The sequence below is a fragment of the Ranitomeya variabilis genome, chromosome 6 (genome assembly GCF_051348905.1).
Source record: "Ranitomeya variabilis isolate aRanVar5 chromosome 6, aRanVar5.hap1, whole genome shotgun sequence".
NCBI lineage: Eukaryota > Metazoa > Chordata > Amphibia > Anura > Dendrobatidae > Ranitomeya > Ranitomeya variabilis.
In genome coordinates, this window is record NC_135237.1 from 6,792,729 (window position 1) to 6,814,255 (window position 21,527).

A 21,527-nucleotide genomic window follows, 5' to 3' on the forward strand; every position below is an offset into this window, starting at 1 on the left:
CTCTACCTGAGGGTCCACAGATAAAGGCTTCCGCTTTGACGGAGGGTGGTCCTCTATGTCCCTGTCACACTCTGCATCAACTTTCCTCAACTCTGTCTCATAATCATCATCATTAGACTCAGATAAAACTCCATACTTGTTGGACACAACCATCACTCCTGCAGAATTCTGAAGTTTCCTAGTAACGCTCTGACCGGTGTCATATTCTGCCTCAGGTTTACGGGAGGACGTGCTCTTTTTCTTCCTTTTATTATGATTAATGCTCCAGTCATCAGATACAGACAATGATGCTGAAGGGGGGGACACCTGAGGCTGCTGGACCTCCATGTTCCCCTCTGCACCCTCTATACCCTGCTTCTGTGGCGTTACATGAATGGACTCCTGTTGTGCATCTGGGTTGGTCACCATCTCTCCTGACATTAAATCCTCCCCCTCATGTGCCCCTGCCACCACATCCTCATCCTCCTGAGCCTCTGCCCCTGCCAGTACAGCCTCATCAGGGAAGACTCTGCAGATATTATGCCAGGCATCTGGACAGTCCCTGTGAGGGTGGCCCATCTTACCGCAGAGGTTACATCTAACATCCCGGCAATCCGCAGCGAGGTGGCCGATTTCCCCACATAGGCTGCACTTCACCACAGTACAGGCGTTGGCCAGATGACCTTTCCCACCACATTTGAAACACTTTCTGGGCTGCCCGCGGTAATAACATCTTCCCTTCTCCCTCCCAATGAAGAAGGAGTTGGGTAAGTGGGCAGTAATGTTATTAAATTGCCGCAGTTTCACCACAGCTTTCCACCCCATTGTCCAGATACCATCCTCATCTCTGACCTTGGAGAGTCCAGAGACGAGGTCACAGTGTCTCCGGAGCCACACCTCGATGTCCTGTGGGGGAACGTCCTCATTCCAGAAGGTGATATTTACCGTGACAGTGTCCGGCCTGGAGATAGGAACCAAAATAAATTTATTCCAGCCTTCAGAGTCTCTGAACCTGGGGTAATTGGCCCAGAACCTGTCCAGGTCACACTGCAGCTTGAAACTGACCTCATAGCCCTGCCTGTCCTGAAGGTTAGACACCGCCAGTATCTCGTTTGCCACAAACCCCATCTGGCCGCATAGCAGCTCTCTCACCACATACCTGCGCTGTGGCAGATCCTCCTTGGCACCAATGTATTTGAACCGCACCACATTAATGCGCTTAAACGTCTGGCCGGTATACCTGGCGCTGGAGGTGAAGGATGGGGCGCCGCGGCTCCAGGCATTCCTGGGGGGCACCTGCCAGGTCACACTTGGCCGACGGACAGGGAGAGGGTCTGCAGCAGGGGGGGCTGCCACACCTTGTGGACTAGATGGTAAAGGGGGATAGTCACACATATCATGCACATTATCATCAGCAGCATCATTATCGTCAGACAGTGCAACGTCCATGACAGAATGTGAAACCCCTCCAACCCCCGACCCCCTGGGCACAACATCACCAGCCCCAGTCTGTGCCTCAGCCTCAGCCTCGGCCTCATCAGCACAAACAGTCTCACATATAATGTCCTGCTCCTGTGTGGGGCATTCTGGGACCTGTGGTGTTGTGATTCGGTTCGTGGGCTCCCCCGGTGGTCTCTTGTGGTACTGGTGTCCTGCAAGCTTTGCCTTCTCAGTTCACCTGTTCCTATCAGGATGTGGGAGTATCCTATTTAACCTTGCTCCTCAGTCATTCTAATGCTGGCCATCAATGTATCCAGAGTGATTCTGTTGCATGTTCCTGCTCCCAGTTTTCTGCTCAGCTAAGTTGGACACTTTAGTCCTTAAGTCTATTTTTGTATGTTTTGTCCAGTTTGCACTTATGTGAATCTCTGCAGCTGGAAGCTCTTGTTGGGCTGAAATTACCACTCCAGTGGCATGAGTTGTCACATGAGTTAAGGTAATTTCAGGATGGTGTTTTGAAGGGTTTTGCAGCTGACCGCGAAGTCCTCTGTTGTATCTTTCTGCTATTTAGTTAGCGGGCCTCTCTGTGCTAAATCTGCTTTCATACTACGTGTGTCTTTTCATCTGCTCTCACCGTTATTATATGTGGGGGGCTACTATCTCCTGTGGGGACATTCTCTGGAGGCAAGCCAGGACTGTGTTTTCTTCTACCAGGGGTAGTTAGTTCTCCGGCTGGCGCGCGGCATCTAGAGACAACGCAGGAATGCCCCCTGGCTACTTCTAGTGTGGTGTGTAGGTTTAGCATCGCGGTCAGCTCTAGTTTCCATCACCCGAGAGCTTGTCCGTTTATTTCATGCTTCTGATTTGGTCCGTGCCTTTCATAGGGCTCATCTAGATCGCCCTGGTGGTTCTTGTGAGGGTTCGGTGCCCCCTCCTTAAGGGGGGGGTACTGTTGTGATTCGGTTCGTGGGCTCCCCCGGTGGTCTCTTGTGGTACTGGTGTCCTGCAAGCTTTGCCTTCTCAGTTCACCTGTTCCTATCAGGATGTGGGAGTATCCTATTTAACCTTGCTCCTCAGTCATTCTAATGCTGGCCATCAATGTATCCAGAGTGATTCTGTTGCATGTTCCTGCTCTCAGTTTTCTGCTCAGCTAAGTTGGACACTTTAGTCCTTAAGTCTATTTTTGTATGTTTTGTCCAGTTTGCACTTATGTGAATCTCTGCAGCTGGAAGCTCTTGTTGGGCTGAAATTACCACTCCAGTGGCATGAGTTGTCACATGAGTTAAGGTAATTTCAGGATGGTGTTTTGAAGGGTTTTGCAGCTGACCGCGAAGTCCTCTGTTGTATCTTTCTGCTATTTAGTTAGCGGGCCTCTCTGTGCTAAATCTGCTTTCATACTACGTGTGTCTTTTCATCTGCTCTCACCGTTATTATATGTGGGGGGCTGCTATCTCCTGTGGGGACATTCTCTGGAGGCAAGCCAGGACTGTGTTTTCTTCTACCAGGGGTAGTTAGTTCTCCGGCTGGCGCGCGACATCTAGAGACAACGCAGGAATGCCCCCTGGCTACTTCTAGTGTGGTGTGTAGGTTTAGCATCGCGGTCAGCTCTAGTTTCCATCACCCGAGAGCTTGTCCATTTATTCTATGCTTCTGATGTTTCCTTGCCATTGGAAACCATAACACTGTGGTGCCTCTGCTGGAGTCTGAAGTGCATGCTCCTGTTCGCACTCAGCTGCCTCAGCAGCACAAACAGTCTCACATATACAGTCTTGCTCCTGCATGGGGCATTCTGGTACCTTTGGTGCCTCTGCTGGAGTCTGAAGTGCATGCTCCTGTTCACACTCAGCTGCTTGCTGCGGCAGTTTTTTCCCTTCCTGGAAGCAGAAGCGGGCAGCCTGTAACACTGGCCGTGTCCGCTGCTGGGGGGTCCCGGTCTCTACAGCACAGTCCTGCTTATAGGAGGCGAACCGCTCCCGGTTCCTGTAGGTCTCCGCCAGGGGCCCCATGCCCTCCAGCACAGATTCAATGTCCTGCACAACACTTGCCAGCTGCACCCCCAGTGTGTTCAGTCTCAGGTCATAGGCATCATTACCGGCAGGATTAGTGACTTTTAGGTTATAGATGAAGTCTACTTCCATTTGCAGCGCTTTTTTTTGCTGCTGTAACTCACCCAGTTTTCTGACCAGTCCCGGTATCTCGTCCGCTAGCTGCAGCTCGGGTGCACGTGCCGGCTGCACAGCTTTACTCTTCACCACGGGTGCAGGGGTTTTGAACACAGTCTTGTGCGGTTCCACCACAGATGGCTTTGTGGCTCCTCGGCTGGGTGCAGGCTCCGCAGCAGGTTTATCGCTGCCACCTGATTGTGACCGGGTGCGTCCTGACAGCGCCACACTGCCATGTTGCTGCAAGTTCTCCTGGATAGTCTGTCTTTCCAGAGACGTCCGTCTCTGCCTGGAAGCAGGAGAGGTGATCTGCACACCTGAGGCCGATCTCACCTGTGCTCCAGGCAGGGGCTGCTTACTGACCGGGGAGTTACAGGACTTCATACTGTGCTGTGTAACATCACTCACCAACACTTTACCTTCTGGCTTCTTTGCTGGACTTGGAGGAGATTTTCCTCCCAAAACTTTACTGGCAGCTTTTTCCTCTTTCACAGAACTGCTGCAGCTTTGGCTCGCTGCATTCACTGGTCTCACAGTGGCTTTGGGATTAACATTCCCATTTAGAGAGGTCTGGGAGCCTTGTCCCAGTGTAGGCCGAGAAGCCTGGGCCTTGCCTGGGGAGCTTCCCCGCCCAGGGTGGCCCCTCCCTGGGCTTGCTCCAGACATCAGGAGAGCTACCAACACACAACCTCACAGCTAGGAGGCAGTATTATAGTAGTTATATTCTTGTACATAGGGGCAGTATTATAGTAGTTATATTCTTGTACATAGGAGCAGTATTATAGTAGTTATATTCTTGTACATAGGGGCAGTATTATAGTAGTTATATTCTTGTACATAGGAGCAGTATTATAGTAGATATATTCTTGTACATAGGGGCAGTATTATAGTAGTTATATTCTTGTACATAGGGGCAGTATTATAGTAGTTATATTCTTGTACATAGGAGGCAGTATTATAGTAGTTATATTCTTGTACATAGGGGCAGTATTATAGTAGTTATATTCTTGTACATAGGGGCAGTATTATAGTAGTTATATTCTTGTACATAGGAGCAGTATTATAGTAGTTATATTCTTGTACATAGGAGCAGTATTATAGTAGTTATATTCTTGTACATAGAAGTATTATAGTAGTTATATTCTTGTATATAGGAGCAGTATTATAGTAGTTATATTCTTGTACATAGGGGGCAGTATTATAGTAGTTATATTGTACATAGGAGCAGTAATATAGTAGTTATATTCTTGTACATAGGAGCAGTATTACAGTAGTTATATTCTTGTATATAGGAGGCAGTATTATAGTAGTTATATTCTTGTACATAGGGGGCAGTATTATAGTAGTTATATTCTTGTACATAGAGGCAGTATTATAGAAGTTATATTCTTGCACATAGGGGCAGTATTGTAGTAGTTATATTCCTGTACATAGGAGCAGTATTATAGTAGTTATATTCTTGTACATAGGAGCAGTATTATAGTAGCTATATTCTTGTACATAGGAGCAGTATTATAGTAGTTATATTCTTGTACATAGGGGCAGTATTATAGTAGTTATATTCTTGTACATAGGAGCAGTATTATAGTAGCTATATTCTTGTACATAGGAGCAGTATTATAGTAGTTATATTCTTGTACATAGGAGCAGTATTATAGTAGTTATATTGTACATAGGATCAGTATTATAGTAGTTATATCCTTGTATATAGGGGGCAGTATTATAGTAGTTATATTCTTGTACATAGGGGCAGTATTATAGAAGTTATATTCTTGTACATAGGAGCAGTATTATAGTAGTTATATTCTTGTACATAGGAGCAGTATTATAGTATTTATATTCTTGTACATAGGAGCAGTATTATAGTAGTTATATTCTTGTACATAGGAGCAGTATTATAGTAGTTATATTCTTGTACATAGGAGCAGTATTATAGTAGTTATATTCTTGTACATAGGAGCAGTATTATAGTAGTTATATTCTTGTACATAGGGAGCAGTATTATAGTAGTTATATTCTTGTACATAGGGGCAGTATTATAGAAGTTATATTCTTGTACATAGGAGCAGTATTATAGTAGTTATATTCTTGTACATAGGGGCAGTATTATAGTAGTTATATTCTTGTACATAGGGAGCAGTATTATAGTAGTTATATTCTTGTACATAGGGAGCAGTATTATAGTAGTTATATTCTTGTACATAGGAGCAGTATTATAGTATTTATATTCCTGTACATAGGGGCAGTATTATAGTAGTTATATTCTTGTACATAGGAGCAGTATTATAGTAGTTATATTCTTGTACATAGGAGCCATATTATAGTAGTTATATTCTTGTACATAGGAGCAGTATTATAGCAGTTATATTCTTGTATATAGGGGCAGTATTATAGTAGTTATATTCTTGTACATAGGAGCAGTATTATAGTAGTTATATTCTTGTACATAGGGGCAGTATTATAGTAGTTATATTCTTGTACATAGGAACAGTATTATAGTAGTTATATTCTTGTACATAGAAGCAGTATTATAGTAGTTATATTCTTGTACATATGAGCAGTATTATAGTAGTTATATTCTTGTACATAGGGAGCAGTATTATAGTAGTTATATTCTTGTACATAGGAGCAGTATTATAGTAGTTATATTCTTGTACATAGGAGCAGTATTATAGTAGTTATATTCTTGTACATAGGGTGCAGTATTATAGTAGTTATATTCTTGTACATAGGGGCAGTATTATAGTAGTTATATTCTTGTACATAGGGGCAGTATTATAGTAGTTATATTCTTGTACATAGGAGCAGTATTATAGTAGTTATATTCTTGTACATAGGGGCAGTATTATAGTAGTTATATTCTTGTACATAGGGGCAGTATTATAGTAGTTATATTCTTGTACATAGGAGCAGTATTATAGTAGTTATATTCTTGTACATAGGAGCAGTATTATAGTAGTTATATTCTTGTACATAGGGGCAGTATTATAGTAGTTATATTCTTGTACATAGGGGCAGTATTATAGTAGTTATATTCTTGTACATAGGAGCAGTATTATAGTAGTTATATTCTTGTACATAGGGGGCAGTATTATAGTAGTTATATTCTTGTACATAGGGGCAGTATTATAGTAGTTATATTCTTGTACATAGGAGCAGTATTATAGTAGTTATATTCTTGTACATAGGGGGCAGTATTATAGTAGTTATATTCTTGTACATAGGAGCAGTATTATAGTAGTTATATTCTTGTACATAGGAGCAGTATTATAGTAGTTATATTCTTGTACATAGGGGGCAGTATTATAGTAGTTATATTCTTGTACATAGGGGCAGTATTATAGTAGTTATATTCTTGTACATAGGAGCAGTATTATAGTAGTTATATTCTTGTACATAGTGGCAGTATTATAGCGGTTATATTCTTCTACATAGGAGCAGTATTATAGTAGTTATATTCTTGTACATAGGGGCAGTATTATAGTAGTTATATTCTTCTACATAGGAGCAGTATTATAGCAGTTATATTCTTGTACATAGGAGCAGTATTATAGTAGTTATATTCTTGTACATAGGGGCAGTATTATAGTAGTTATATTCTTGTACATAGGGGCAGTATTATAGTAGTTATATTCTTGTACATAGGGGGCAGTATTATAGTAGTTATATTCTTGTATATAGGAGCAGTATTATAGTAGTTATATTCTTGTATATAGGAGCAGTATTATAGTAGTTATATTCTTGTACATATAGGCAGTATTATAGTAGTTATATTCTTGTACATAGGAACAGTATTATAGTAGTTATATTCTTGTACATAGGGGGCAGTATTATAGTAGTTATATTCTTGTACATAGGGGCAGTATTATAGTAGTTATATTCTTGTACATAGGGGCAGTATTATAGTAGTTATATTCTTGTACATAGGGGACAGTATTATAGTAGTTATATTCTTGTATATAGGAGCAGTATTATAGTAGTTATATTCTTGTATATAGGAGCAGTATTATAGTAGTTATATTCTTGTACATATAGGCAGTATTATAGTAGTTATATTCTTGTACATAGGAACAGTATTATAGTAGTTATATTCTTGTACATAGGGGGCAGTATTATAGTAGTTATATTCTTGTACATAGGGGCAGTATTATAGTAGTTATATTCTTGTACATAGGGGCAGTATTATAGTAGTTATATTCTTGTACATAGGGGCAGTATTATAGTAGTTATATTCTTGTACATAGGAGCAGTATTATAGTAGTTATATTCTTGTGCATAGGAGCAGTATTATAGTAGTTATATTCTTGTACATAGGGGCAGTATTATAGTAGTTATATTCCTGTACATAGGAGCAGTATCAGTAGCGTAGCTACTGGGGGGGCAGAGGGGGCCGTCGCCCCGGGCCCTGTCACATGAAGGGGCCCTCCGGGAGCCAGGGCCACTTCTGTGACGAGGCAGAACACCCCATAGGAGCGGAGCAGTATAATGTCTGCTCCTATCTGACAAGCTGCAGGCTATTAGCACAGTGGCCGGCTGCAGTCTCCCCCCTGCAGTGAATGGTTTCGCCCCCTCTGACCTGATGATGAAGCTTTTCCTGGCTGCAGTCTTCTTCACTCTGTGCATGCTGGGATTGGCTCAGGCACGCTGGGTCCTAGTGCCCACCTGCATTTCCCCTAGACACTTCCTGGTCCTGCCTGCAGTGCAAACTTCATCAGTAAGTTGGGATGGAAGTTATTAGGTTTATTAAATTCAGGTATGTCACTGTGATGTGAATGTGAGGCCATGGGGGTGCTGTGAGGGCAGAAGGTGGGTGAGGTGGGACAGGGCACTGAGGGGTGGATGTGAGATGATGGGGGTATTGGGGCTGAAGTGGGGGAGGGGGGACAGGTCACTGGGGGCTGAATATTATAATGTTTAGTTATGATATTATATGTACTCCATCATGTAATATTTGCTGTCTGGGGAGGCTGGAGATGGGGGGTCGGGGGCTTTTGATACGGACCACCTGGGTCTTTGAGTATTAGTATAAGGAGCCGCATACAGTAACCAAGAGCTGCCTCACATTTACAGCACCACTCCGGCATTATTATTTATTTCATTGCTAGAGCGGAGCTGAATATCCCCGTCCCCTGCCTCCTGTCTGATACTCACCTTCTGGCGTTTTCATCTGATTTAGTCTCCGCTCGGCTCCGTCTCCTGCAGTTTGTGTCCTGTCCGAGGCTCCAGTGTTTCATGGAGCAGCGCAGAGGTCACTAATCAGTGTGAGTCTGTGGGAGCCTCGTTCTGGCCTGTTCCTCACTCTCAGGCTATGTGCACACGGTGCGGATTCACAGCAGTTTTCCATGCGGTGTACAGTGCCATGTGAACCTATGGAAAACCAAATCCGCAGTGCACATGGTGCGGAAAATACCACGCGGAAACGCTGCGTTGTATTTTCTGCAGCATGTCAATTCTTTGTGCGGATTCCGCAGCGTTTTACACCTGCTCCTGTATAGGAATCCGCAGATGTAAAAATGCAGGTGAAATCCTCACAAAAAACCGCTGGAAATCTGCGGTAAATCCGCATGTAAAACGCAGCACATTTTACCTGTGGATTTTGCAAAGACGGTGTGGAAAAATCCGCACACGAATCCGCAGCGTGTACACATAGCCTCATAGTCTCACATTGAGCGCCTGTGACCTAGCTTCTCACTTCTGGCCTGTCAGAAGCTGCGCTCACAAGTTTGACCCGTGGGACTGCAGCAGTGCCACAAAATAGTGACTACACCGACGGATGAGTAAATGACCGGGGACGGGGACTTGTGCTTAAAGCACCACTCCAACGGTGGAAAAAAAACCCTGCTAGAGTGGTGCTTTAATAATTTAATAATAAGCAATTTATTACTATAAAGTTGATAAAGGCTTGGAATAAATGTCTGCAGTCACTTTATGTGACTGCAGACTGCCAAATCATGACGGAGCTGTGGGCCCATCATACTGTGTATAAGGGAGCTGTGGGCCCATCATACTGTGTATAAGGAAGCTGCGGGTCCATCATACTGTGTATAAGGGAGCTGTGGGCCCATCATACTGTGTATAAGGGAGCTGTGGGCCCATCATGCTGTGTATAAGGGAGCTGCGGGCCCATCATACTGTGTATAAGGGAGCTGCGGGCCCATCATACTGTGTATACGGGAGCTGCGGGCCCATCATACTGTGTATAAGGGAGCTGTGGGCCCATCATACTGTGTATAAGGGAGCTGTGGGCCCATCATACTGTGTATAAGGGAGCTGTGGGCCCATCATACTGTGTATAAGGGAGCTGCGGGCCCATCATACTGTGTATAAGGGAGCTGCGGGCCCATCATACTGTGTATAAGGGAGCTGCGGGCCCATCATACTGTGTATAAGGGAGCTGTGGGCCCATTATACTGTGTATAAGGGAGCTGCGGGCCCATCATACTGTGTATAAGGGAGCTGCGGGCCCATCATGCTGTGTATAAGGGAGCTGCGGGCCCATCATACTGTGTATAAGGGAGCTGCGGGCCCATCATACTGTGTATACGGGAGCTGCGGGCCCATCATACTGTGTATAAGGGAGCTGCGGGCCCATCATACTGTGTATAAGGGAGCTGTGGGCCCATCATACTGTGTATAAGGGAGCTGTGGGCCCATCATACTGTGTATAAGGGAGCTGCGGGCCCATCATACTGTGTATAAGGGAGCTGAGGGCCCATCATACTGTGTATAAAGGAGCTGCGGGCCAATCATACTGTGTATAAGGGAGCTGCGGGCCCATCATACTGTGTATACGGGAGCTGCGGGCCCATCATACTGTGTATAAGGGAGCTGATAGTCCATCATACTGTGTATAAGGGAGCTGCGGGCCCATCATACTGTGTATACGGGAGCTGCGGGCCCATCATACTGTGTATAAGGGAGCTGCGGGCCCATCATACTGTGTATAAGGGAGCTGCGGGCCCATCATACTGTGTATAAGGGAGCTGTGGGCCCATCATACTGTGTATAAGGGAGCTGCGGGCCCATCATACTGTGTATAAGGGAGCTGAGGGCCCATCATACTGTGTATAAAGGAGCTGCGGGCCAATCATACTGTGTATAAGGGAGCTGCGGGCCCATCATACTGTGTATACGGGAGCTGCGGGCCCATCATACTGTGTATAAGGGAGCTGATAGTCCATCATACTGTGTATAAGGGAGCTGTGGGCTCATACTGTGTATAAGGGAGCTGCGGGCTCATCATACTGTGTATAAGGGAGCTGCGGGTCCATCATAGTGTGTATAAGGGAGCTGCGGGCCCATCATACTGTGTATAAGGGAGCTGAGGGCCCATCATACTGTGTATAAGGGAGCTGATAGTCCATCATACTGTGTATAAGGGAGCTGCGGGCCCATCATACTGTGTATAAGGAAGCTGTGGGCCCATCTGTCATGATCTCCATGGCCAGAGAACTAGCATAAGCCTCAATAGGAACAAGCTCTTGGAAGATGTAACTGTACTGACCATGAACTAAACCTACCGCATCATCTAGAAGTAGCCAGGTAGCATGTCCTACTTTTTATCCCTATATGCCCAGCGCCGGCCGGAGAACTAAATAATGCTAGCAGAGGGAAATATAAGACCTGACTCACCTCTAGAGAAATGCCCAGAAAGGAGACAGAAGCCCCCCACATATATTGGCGGTGATATGAGATGAAACAACAAACGCAGCAGGAAAATAGTTTTAGCAAATTTGAGGTCCGCTTTCTAGATAGCAGAAGACAGAAAGCATACTTTCATGGTCAGTAGAATTACATCTTCCAAGAGCTTGTTCCTATTGAGGCTTATGCTAGTTCTCTGGCCATGGAGATCATGACAGTTTGACCGGCCCACTAAAGGGTTAAAATCCTTGGCTGAGAAAGGAGAGAAATAAGAAGTCTGCTGAAAATTTTTTTTTTTTTTTTTTTTTCTCTAGTAGTTAGTGTGCTCTTAATTGGATCACTTGCCAGTCTGTCTATGCTGCAGTCTTTCTTTTTTTTCTCTCTCCTTCTAATCTTTGAATGGCTCTATGTTCACCTGTCTATAATGGATCTACAGAGTGTAACTGCAGGTTTGAATAATCTCGCCACGAAAGTACAAAGTTTGCAAAATTTTGTTGTTCATGCTCCGGTATCAGAGCCGAGAATTCCTTTGCCGGAATTCTTCTCAGGGAATAGATCTAGCTTTCAGAATTTTAGAAATAATTGTAAGTTATTTTTGTCCCTGAAATCTCGTTCTGCTGGAGACCCTGCACAGCAGGTTGGGATTGTGATTTCCTTGCTCCGCGGCGACCCTCAAGATTGGGCTTTTGCATTGGCACCAGGGGATCCTGCGTTGCGCAATGTGGATGCGTTTTTTCTGGCCTTGGGCTTGCTGTATGAGGAACCTCATTTGGAACTTCAGGCAGAAAAAACTTTGATGTCCCTATCGCAGGGGCAAGATGAAGCTGAAATTTACTGCCAAAAATTCCGTAAATGGTCTGTGCTTACTCAGTGGAATGAGTGTGCCTTGGCGGCTACTTTCAGAGAGGGTCTTTCTGATGCCATTAAGGATGTTATGGTGGGGTTCCCTGTGCCTGCAAGTCTGAATGAGTCCATGACAATGGCCATTCAGATCGATAGGCGTCTGCGGGAGCGCAAACCAGTGCACCATCTGGCGGTGTCCACTGAGAAGACGCCAGAAAACATGCAGTGTGATAGAATTCTGTCCAGAAGCGAGCGGCAGAATTTTAGACGGAAAAATGGGTTGTGTTTCTATTGTGGGGATTCTACTCATGTTATATCAGCATGCTTTAAGCGTACTAAAAAGCTTGATAAATCCGTTCCCATTGGCACTTTACAGTCTAAATTTATTTTGTCTGTGACCCTGATTTGCTCTTTGTCATCTATTACTACGGACGCCTATATCGACTCTGGCGCCGCTTTGAATCTTATGGATTGGTCCTTTGCCAATCGTTGTGGGTATGATTTAGAGCCTTTGGAGACTCTTATTCCTCTGAAGGGGATTGACTCCACCCCATTGGCTAATAATAAACCACAATACTGGACACAAGTGACTATGTGTATTAATCCGGATCACCAGGAGACTATTCGTTTTCTAGTGCTGTATAATCTACATGATGATTTGGTGCTGGGATTGCCATGGCTGCAGTCTCACAACCCAGTCCTTGACTGGAGAGCTATGTCTGTGTTGAGCTGGGGATGTAAGGGGACTCATGGGGACGTACCTTTGGTGTCCATTTCATCATCTATTCCCTCTGAAATCCCTGAGTTCCTGTCTGATTATCGTGACGTCTTTGAAGAACCCAAGCTGGGTTCGCTACCTCCGCACCGTGAGTGCGATTGTGCCATAGATTTAATTCCGGGTAGTAAATACCCAAAGGGTCGTTTATTTAATCTGTCTGTGCCTGAACATACTGCTATGCGAGAATATATAAAGGAGTCCTTGGAAAAGGGACATATTCGTCCATCGTCATCTCCCTTAGGAGCCGGTTTTTTCTTTGTGTCAAAAAAAGACGGCTCTTTGAGACCATGTATTGATTATCGGCTTTTGAATAAAATCACGGTTAAATATCAATACCCATTGCCGTTGCTGACTGATTTGTTTGCTCGCATAAAGGGGGCCAAGTGGTTCTCTAAGATTGATCTCCGTGGGGCGTATAATTTGGTGCGGATCAGGCAGGGGGATGAGTGGAAAACCGCATTTAATACGCCCGAGGGCCACTTTGAGTATTTGGTGATGCCTTTTGGTCTTTCTAATGCCCCTTCAGTCTTCCAGTCCTTTATGCATGATATTTTCCGCGATTTTTTGGATAAATTTATGATAGTGTATCTGGATGATATTCTGATTTTTTCGGATGATTGGGACTCTCATGTCCGGCAAGTTAAGAGGGTTTTTCAGGTTTTGCGGTCTAATTCTCTGTGTGTCAAGGGTTCTAAGTGCGTTTTTGGGGTTCAGAGAATTTCCTTTTTGGGATATATTTTTTCTCCCTCTTCCATTGAGATGGATCCTGTCAAGGTTCAAGCTATTTGTGATTGGACGCAGCCCTCTTCTCTTAAAAGTCTTCAGAAATTTTTGGGCTTTGCCAACTTTTATCGTCGATTTATTTCTGGTTTTTCGGATGTCGTTAAGCCATTGACCGATTTGACTAGACAGGGTGCTGATGTTGCTAATTGGTCCCCTGATGCTGTGGAGGCCTTTCAGGAGCTTAAGCGCCGTTTTTCTTCTGCCCCTGTGTTGCGTCAGCCTGATGTGACTCTTCCTTTTCAGGTTGAGGTCGACGCTTCTGAAATCGGAGCTGGGGCGGTTTTGTCGCAGAGAAGTTCCGACTGCTCCGTGATGAGACCTTGTGCCTTCTTTTCCCGTAAATTTTCGCCCGCTGAGCGGAATTATGATGTTGGGAATCGGGAGCTTTTGGCCATGAAGTGGGCGTTTGAGGAGTGGCGCCATTGGCTCGAGGGGGCCAGACATCAGGTGGTGGTATTGACTGACCACAAAAATTTGATCTATCTTGAGACCGCCAGGCGCCTGAATCCTAGACAGGCGCGCTGGTCGTTGTTTTTCTCTCGGTTTAATTTTGTGGTATCGTACCTACCGGGTTCTGAGAATGTTAAGGCGGATGCCCTTTCTAGGAGTTTTGAGCCTGATTCACCCGGCAACTCTGACCCCACAGGTATTCTTGAGGAGGGAGTTATCTTGTCAGCCGTTTCTCCAGACCTGCGGCGGGCCTTGCAGGAGTTTCAGGCGGATAGACCGGATCGTTGTCCGCCTGATAGGTTGTTTGTTCCTGATGATTGGACCAGTAGAGTCATCTCTGAGGTACATTCTTCGGCATTGGCAGGTCATCCTGGAATTTTTGGTACCAGGGATTTGGTGGCAAGATCCTTCTGGTGGCCTTCCCTGTCACGAGATGTGCGAGGCTTTGTGCAGTCTTGTGACGTTTGTGCTCGGGCCAAGCCTTGTTGTTCTCGGGCTAGTGGATTATTGTTGCCCTTGCCTATTCCTAAGAGGCCTTGGACACACATCTCGATGGATTTTATTTCAGATCTGCCTGTTTCTCAGAAGATGTCTGTCATCTGGGTGGTGTGTGACCGTTTTTCTAAGATGGTCCATTTGGTTCCCCTGCCCAAATTGCCTTCTTCTTCCGAGTTGGTGCCCCTGTTTTTTCAAAATGTTGTTCGTTTGCATGGTATTCCTGAGAATATCGTTTCTGACAGAGGAACCCAATTTGTGTCTAGATTTTGGCGGGCATTCTGTGCTAGGATGGGCATAGATTTGTCTTTTTCGTCTGCTTTTCACCCTCAGACTAATGGCCAGACCGAGCGGACTAATCAGACCCTGGAGACATATCTGAGGTGTTTTGTGTCTGCTGACCAGGATGATTGGGTTGCTTTTTTGCCATTGGCGGAGTTCGCCCTCAATAATCGGGCCAGCTCTGCCACTTTGGTGTCCCCGTTTTTCTGTAATTCGGGGTTCCACCCTCGATTTTCCTCCGGTCAGATGGAATCCTCGGATTGTCCTGGAGTGGATGCGGTGGTGGAGAGATTGCATCATATCTGGGGGCAGGTGATGGACAATTTAAAGTTGTCCCAGGAGAAGACTCAGCTTTTTGCCAACCGTCACCGTCGTGTTGGTCCTCGGCTTTGTGTTGGAGATTTGGTGTGGTTGTCTTCTCGTTTTGTCCCTATGAGGGTCTCATCTCCTAAGTTTAAGCCTCGGTTCATCGGTCCGTATAAAATATTGGAGATTCTTAACCCTGTTTCCTTCCGTTTGGACCTCCCTGCATCCTTTTCTATTCATAACGTTTTTCATCGGTCGTTATTGCGCAGGTATGAGGCACCGGTTGTGCCTTCCGTTGAGCCTCCTGCTCCGGTGTTGGTTGAGGGTGAGTTGGAGTACGTTGTGGAAAAAATCCTAGACTCCCGTGTTTCCAGACGGAGACTCCAGTATCTGGTCAAGTGGAAGGGATACGGCCAGGAGGATAATTCTTGGGTCACTGCATCTGATGTTCATGCCTCTGATCTGGTTCGTGCCTTTCATAGGGCCCATCCTGATCGCCCTGGTGGTTCTGGTGAGGGTTCGGTGCCCCCTCCTTGAGGGGGGGGTACTGTTGTGAATTTGGATTCTGGGCTCCCCCGGTGGCTACTGGTGGAATTGAACTTGTGACATCATCTTCCCTGTTCACCTGTTCTGATTAGATCTGGGTGTCGCTATATAACCTGGCTTCTTTGTTAGATGCTTGCCGGTCAACAATGTTATCAGAAGCCTCTCTGTGCTTGTTCCTGCTCCCAGACATCTACTAGATAAGTTGGACATTCGTCCATGTTTTGTTTTGTATTTTGGTTCCAGTTCACAGCTGCAGTTTCGTTACTGTGTCTGGAAAGCTCTTGTTGATCAGGAATTGCCACTCTGGTATTATGAGTTAATGCCAGAGTCCTAAAGTAATTTCTGGATGTGTGGCACCCAGATCTAATCAGAACAGGTGAACAGGGAAGATGATGTCACAAGTTCAATTCCACCAGTAGCCACCGGGGGAGCCCAGAATCCAAATTCACAACACCCATCATACTGTGTATAAGGGAGCTGCGGGCCCATCCTACTGTGTATAAGGGAGCTGCGGGCCCATCATACTGTGTATGAGGGAGCTGCTGGCCAATCATACTGTGTATAAGGGAGCTGCGAGCCCATCATACTGTGTATAAGGGAGCTGCGGGCCCATCATACTGTGTATAAGGGAGCTGCGGGCCCATCATACTGTGTATAAGGGAGCTGCGGGCCCATCATACTGTATATAAGGGAGCTGTGGGCCCATCATGCTGTGTATAAGGGAGCTGTGGGCCCATCATACTGTGTATACTGTTGTGATTCGGTTATTTGGCTCCCCCAGTGGTCGCTTGTGGTACTGGTGTCTTGTGAGCTTTTCACCTGTTTCTATCAGGATGTGGGAGTTTCCTATTTAGCCTTGTTCCTCAGTCATTCCTATGCCGGCCATCAATGTAACCAGAGTCTTTCTGTTGCATGTACCTGCTCCCAGTCTGCTGACCAGCTAAGTTGGACATTTCTGTCCTTAGTCTATTTTTGTATGTTTTGTCCAGTTTGCAGTTATGTGATTCTCTGCAGCTGGAAGCTCTTGTGGGCTGAAATTGCCACTCCGGTGCCATGAGTTGGCACATGAGTTTAAGGTAATTTCAGGATGGTTTTTGATAGGGTTTTGTAGCTGACTGCGAAGTCCACTATTGTATCCTTCTGCTATCTAGTTAGTGGGCCTCGCTGTGCTAAATCTGTTTTCATACTACGTTTGTCTTTTCACCTTAACTCACCGTTATTATATGTGGGGGGCTACTATCTCCTGTGGGGAATTTTCCTCTGGAGGCAAGCCAGGACTGTGTTTCATCTATTAGGGGTAGTTAGTCCTCCGGCTGGTGCGAAACGTCTAGCGAAAACGTAGGCACGTTCCCTGGCTACTATTAGTTGTGTGTATAGGTTTAGCATCGCGGTCAGCTCTAGTTTCCATCACCCGAGAGCTTGTCCGTTTTTTTTATGTTTCTGATGTTCCCCTGCCATTGGGAACCATAACAGTATACGGGAGCTGCAGGCCAATCATACTGTGTATAAGGGAGCTGCGGGCCCATCATACTGTGTATAAGGGAGCTGCGGGCCCATCATACTGTGTATAAGGGAGCTGCGGGCCCATCATACTGTGTATACGGGAGCTGCGGGTCCATCATACTGTGTATAAGGGAGCTGCGGGCCCATCATACTGTGTATAAGGGAGCTGCTGGCCAATCATACTGTGTATAAGGGAGCTGCGAGCCCATCATACTGTGTATAAGGGAGCTGCGGGCCCATCATACTGTATATAAGGGAGCTGCGGGCCCATCATACTGTGTATAAGGGAGCTGCGGGCCCATCATACTGTATATAAGGGAGCTGCGGGCCCATCATACTGTGTATAAGGGAGCTGTGGGCCCATCATACTGTGTATACGGGAGGTGTGGGCCCATCATACTGTGTATAAGGGAGCTGTGGGCCCATCATACTGTGTATAAGGGAGCTGCGGGCCAATCATACTGTGTATAAGGGAGCTGCGGGCCCATCATACTGTGTATAAGGGAGCTGTGAGTCCATCATACTGTGTATAATGGAGCAGTACATGAGGGAACTTAGGGGACATTATTAAAAGAAAAGTGGGCACTTAAGCATTACTGTATTGTTATAGGGGCACTCAGAGTATTGCGACCATCAAAGTTGAATATCGTCACAATATGGCGGTAAAATCAATGTTCGTTTTTCTATATAGATTTATTTTCAATAACAGTAGGGTCATATTCTGAGGTTCCCCTATATTCACAATTAGAGTGCGCAACCGTAACTGTAATCAGGGTTAACTGGTTAGGGGCCCCCTCAGATGTTTCGCCCCCCCTAAGATGAAACCCTAGCTACGCCTCTGGTCAGTATTATAGTAGTTATATTCTTGTACATAGGAGCAGTATTATAGTAGTTATATTCTTGTACATAGGAGCAGTATTATAGTAGTTATATTCTTGTACATAGGAGCAGTATTATAGTAGTTATATTCTTGTACATAGGAGCAGTATTATAGTAGTTATATTCTTGTACATAGGGGCAGTATTATAGTAGTTATATTCTTGTACATAGGAGCAGTATTATAGTAGTTATATTCTTGTACATAGGGGCAGTATTATAGTAGTTATATTCTTGTACATAGGGGCAGTATTATAGTAGTTATATTCTTGTACATAGGGGCAATATTATAGTAGTTATATTCTTGTACATAGGGGCAGTATTATAGTAGTTATATTCTTGTACATAGGAGCAGTATTATAGTAGTTATATTCTTGTACATAGGAGCAGTATTATAGTAGTTATATTCTTGTACATAGGGGCAGTATTATAGTAGTTATATTCTTGTACATAGGGGCAGTATTATAGTAGTTATATTCTTGTACATAGGGGCAATATTATAGTAGTTATATTCTTGTACATAGGAGCAGTATTATAGTAGTTATATTCTTGTACATAGGGGGCAGTATTATAGTAGTTATATTCTTGTACATAGGAGCAGTATTATAGTAGTTATATTCTTGTACATAGGAGCAGTATTATAGTAGTTATATTCTTGTACATAGGGGCAGTATTATAGTAGTTATATTCTTGTACATAGGAGCAGTATTATAGTAGTTATATTCTTGTACATAGGAGCAGTATTATAGTAGTTATATTCTTGTACATAGGGGGCAGTATTATAGTAGTTATATTCTTGTACATAGGGGCAGTATTATAGTAGTTATATTCTTGTACATAGGGGCAGTATTATAGTAGTTATATTCTAGTACATAGGGGCAGTATTATAGTAGTTATATTCTTGTACATAGGAGCAGTATTATAGTAGTTATATTCTTGTACATAGGGGGCAGTATTATAGTAGTTATATTCTTGTACATAGGAGCAGTATTATAGTAGTTATATTCTTGTACATAGGGGCAGTATTATAGTAGTTATATTCTTGTACATAGGAGCAGTATTATAGTAGTTATATTCTTGTACATAGGGGCAGTATTATAGTAGTTATATTCTTGTACATAGGGGCAATATTATAGTAGTTATATTCTTGTACATAGGGGCAGTATTATAGTAGTTATATTCTTGTACATAGGGGCAGTATTATAGTAGTTATATTCTTGTACATAGGGGCAATATTATAGTAGTTATATTCTTGTACATAGGGGCAGTATTATAGTAGTTATATTCTTGTACATAGGAGCAGTATTATAGTAGTTATATTCTTGTACATAGGAGCAGTATTATAGTAGTTATATTCTTGTACATAGGGGCAGTATTATAGTAGTTATATTCCTGTACATAGGGGCAGTATTATAGTAGTTATATTCTTGTACATAGGGGCAATATTATAGTAGTTATATTCTTGTACATAGGGGCAGTATTATAGTAGTTATATTCTTGTACATAGGGGCAGTATTATAGTAGTTATATTCTAGTACATAGGGGCAGTATTATAGTAGTTATATTCTTGTACATAGGAGCAGTATTATAGTAGTTATATTCTTGTACATAGCGGGCAGTATTATAGTAGTTATATTCTTGTACATAGGAGCAGTATTATAGTAGTTATATTCTTGTACATAGGGGCAGTATTATAGTAGTTATATTCTTGTACATAGGAGCAGTATTATAGTAGTTATATTCTTGTACATAGGGGCAGTATTATAGTAGTTATATTCTTGTACATAGGAGCAGTATTATAGTAGTTATATTCTTGTACATAGGGGCAGTATTATAGTAGTTATATTCTTGTACATAGGAGCAGTATTATAGTAGTTATATTCTTGTTCATAGGGAGCAGTATTATAGTAGTTATATTCTTGTACATAGGAGCAGTATTATAGTAGTTATATTCTTGTACATAGGGGCAGTATTATAGTAGTTATATTCTTGTACATAGGGGCAGTATTATAGTAGTTATATTCTTGTACATAGGAGCAGTATTATAGTAGTTATATTCTTGTACATAGGAGCAGTATTATAGTAGTTATATTCTTGTACATAGGGGCAGTATTATAGTAGTTATAATCTTGTACATAGGGGCAGTATTATAGTAGTTATATTCTTGTACATAGGGGCAGTATTATAGTAGTTATATTCTTGTACATAGGGGCAGTATTATAGTAGTTATATTCTTGTACATAGGGGCAGTATTATAGTAGTTACATTCTTGTACATAGGGGCAGTATTATAGTAGTTATATTCTTGTACATAGGGGCAGTATTATAGTAGTTATATTCTTGTACATAGGGGCAGTATTATAGTAGTTATATTCTTGTACATAGGGGCAGTATTATAGTAGTTATATTCTTGTACATAGGAGCATTATTATAGCAGTTATATTCTTGTACATAGGAGCAGTATTATAGTAGTTATATTCTTGTACATAGGGGCAGTATTATAGTAGTTATATTCTTGTACATAGGAGCAGTATTATAGTAGTTATATTCTTGTACATAGGGGCAGTATTATAGTAGTTATATTCTTGTACATAGGAGCAGTATTATAGTAGTTATATTCTTGTACATAGGAGCAGTATTATAGTAGTTATATTCTTGTACATAGGGGGGTGGTATTATAGTAGTTATATTCCTGTACATAGGGGGCAGTATTATAGTAGTTATATTCTTGTACATAGGGGCAGTATTATAGTAGTTATAATCTTGTACATAGGGGCAGTATTATAGTAGTTATATTCTTGTACATAGGGGCAGTATTATAGTAGTTATATTCTTGTACATAGGGGCAGTATTATAGTAGTTATATTCTTGTACATAGGGGCAGTATTATAGTAGTTACATTCTTGTACATAGGGGCAGTATTATAGTAGTTATATTCTTGTACATAGGGGCAGTATTATAGTAGTTATATTCTTGTACATAGGGGCAGTATTATAGTAGTTATATTCTTGTACATAGGGGCAGTATTATAGTAGTTATATTCTTGTACATAGGAGCATTATTATAGCAGTTATATTCTTGTACATAGGAGCAGTATTATAGTAGTTATATTCTTGTACATAGGGGCAGTATTATAGTAGTTATATTCTTGTACATAGGGGCAGTATTATAGTAGTTATATTCTTGTACATAGGGGCAGTATTATAGTAGTTATATTCTTGTACATAGGAGCAGTATTATAGTAGTTATATTCTTGTACATAGGAGCAGTATTATAGTAGTTATATTCTTGTACATAGGAGCAGTATTATAGTAGTTATATCCTTGTACATAGGAGCAGTATTATAGTAGTTATATTCTTATATACAGCTCTCCGCAGTGTGATGGCGGTATTCTATCTTCTGTGAGTGGCGCGGTGTTTTTGCCCTGCGGTCACTTTTCTGCC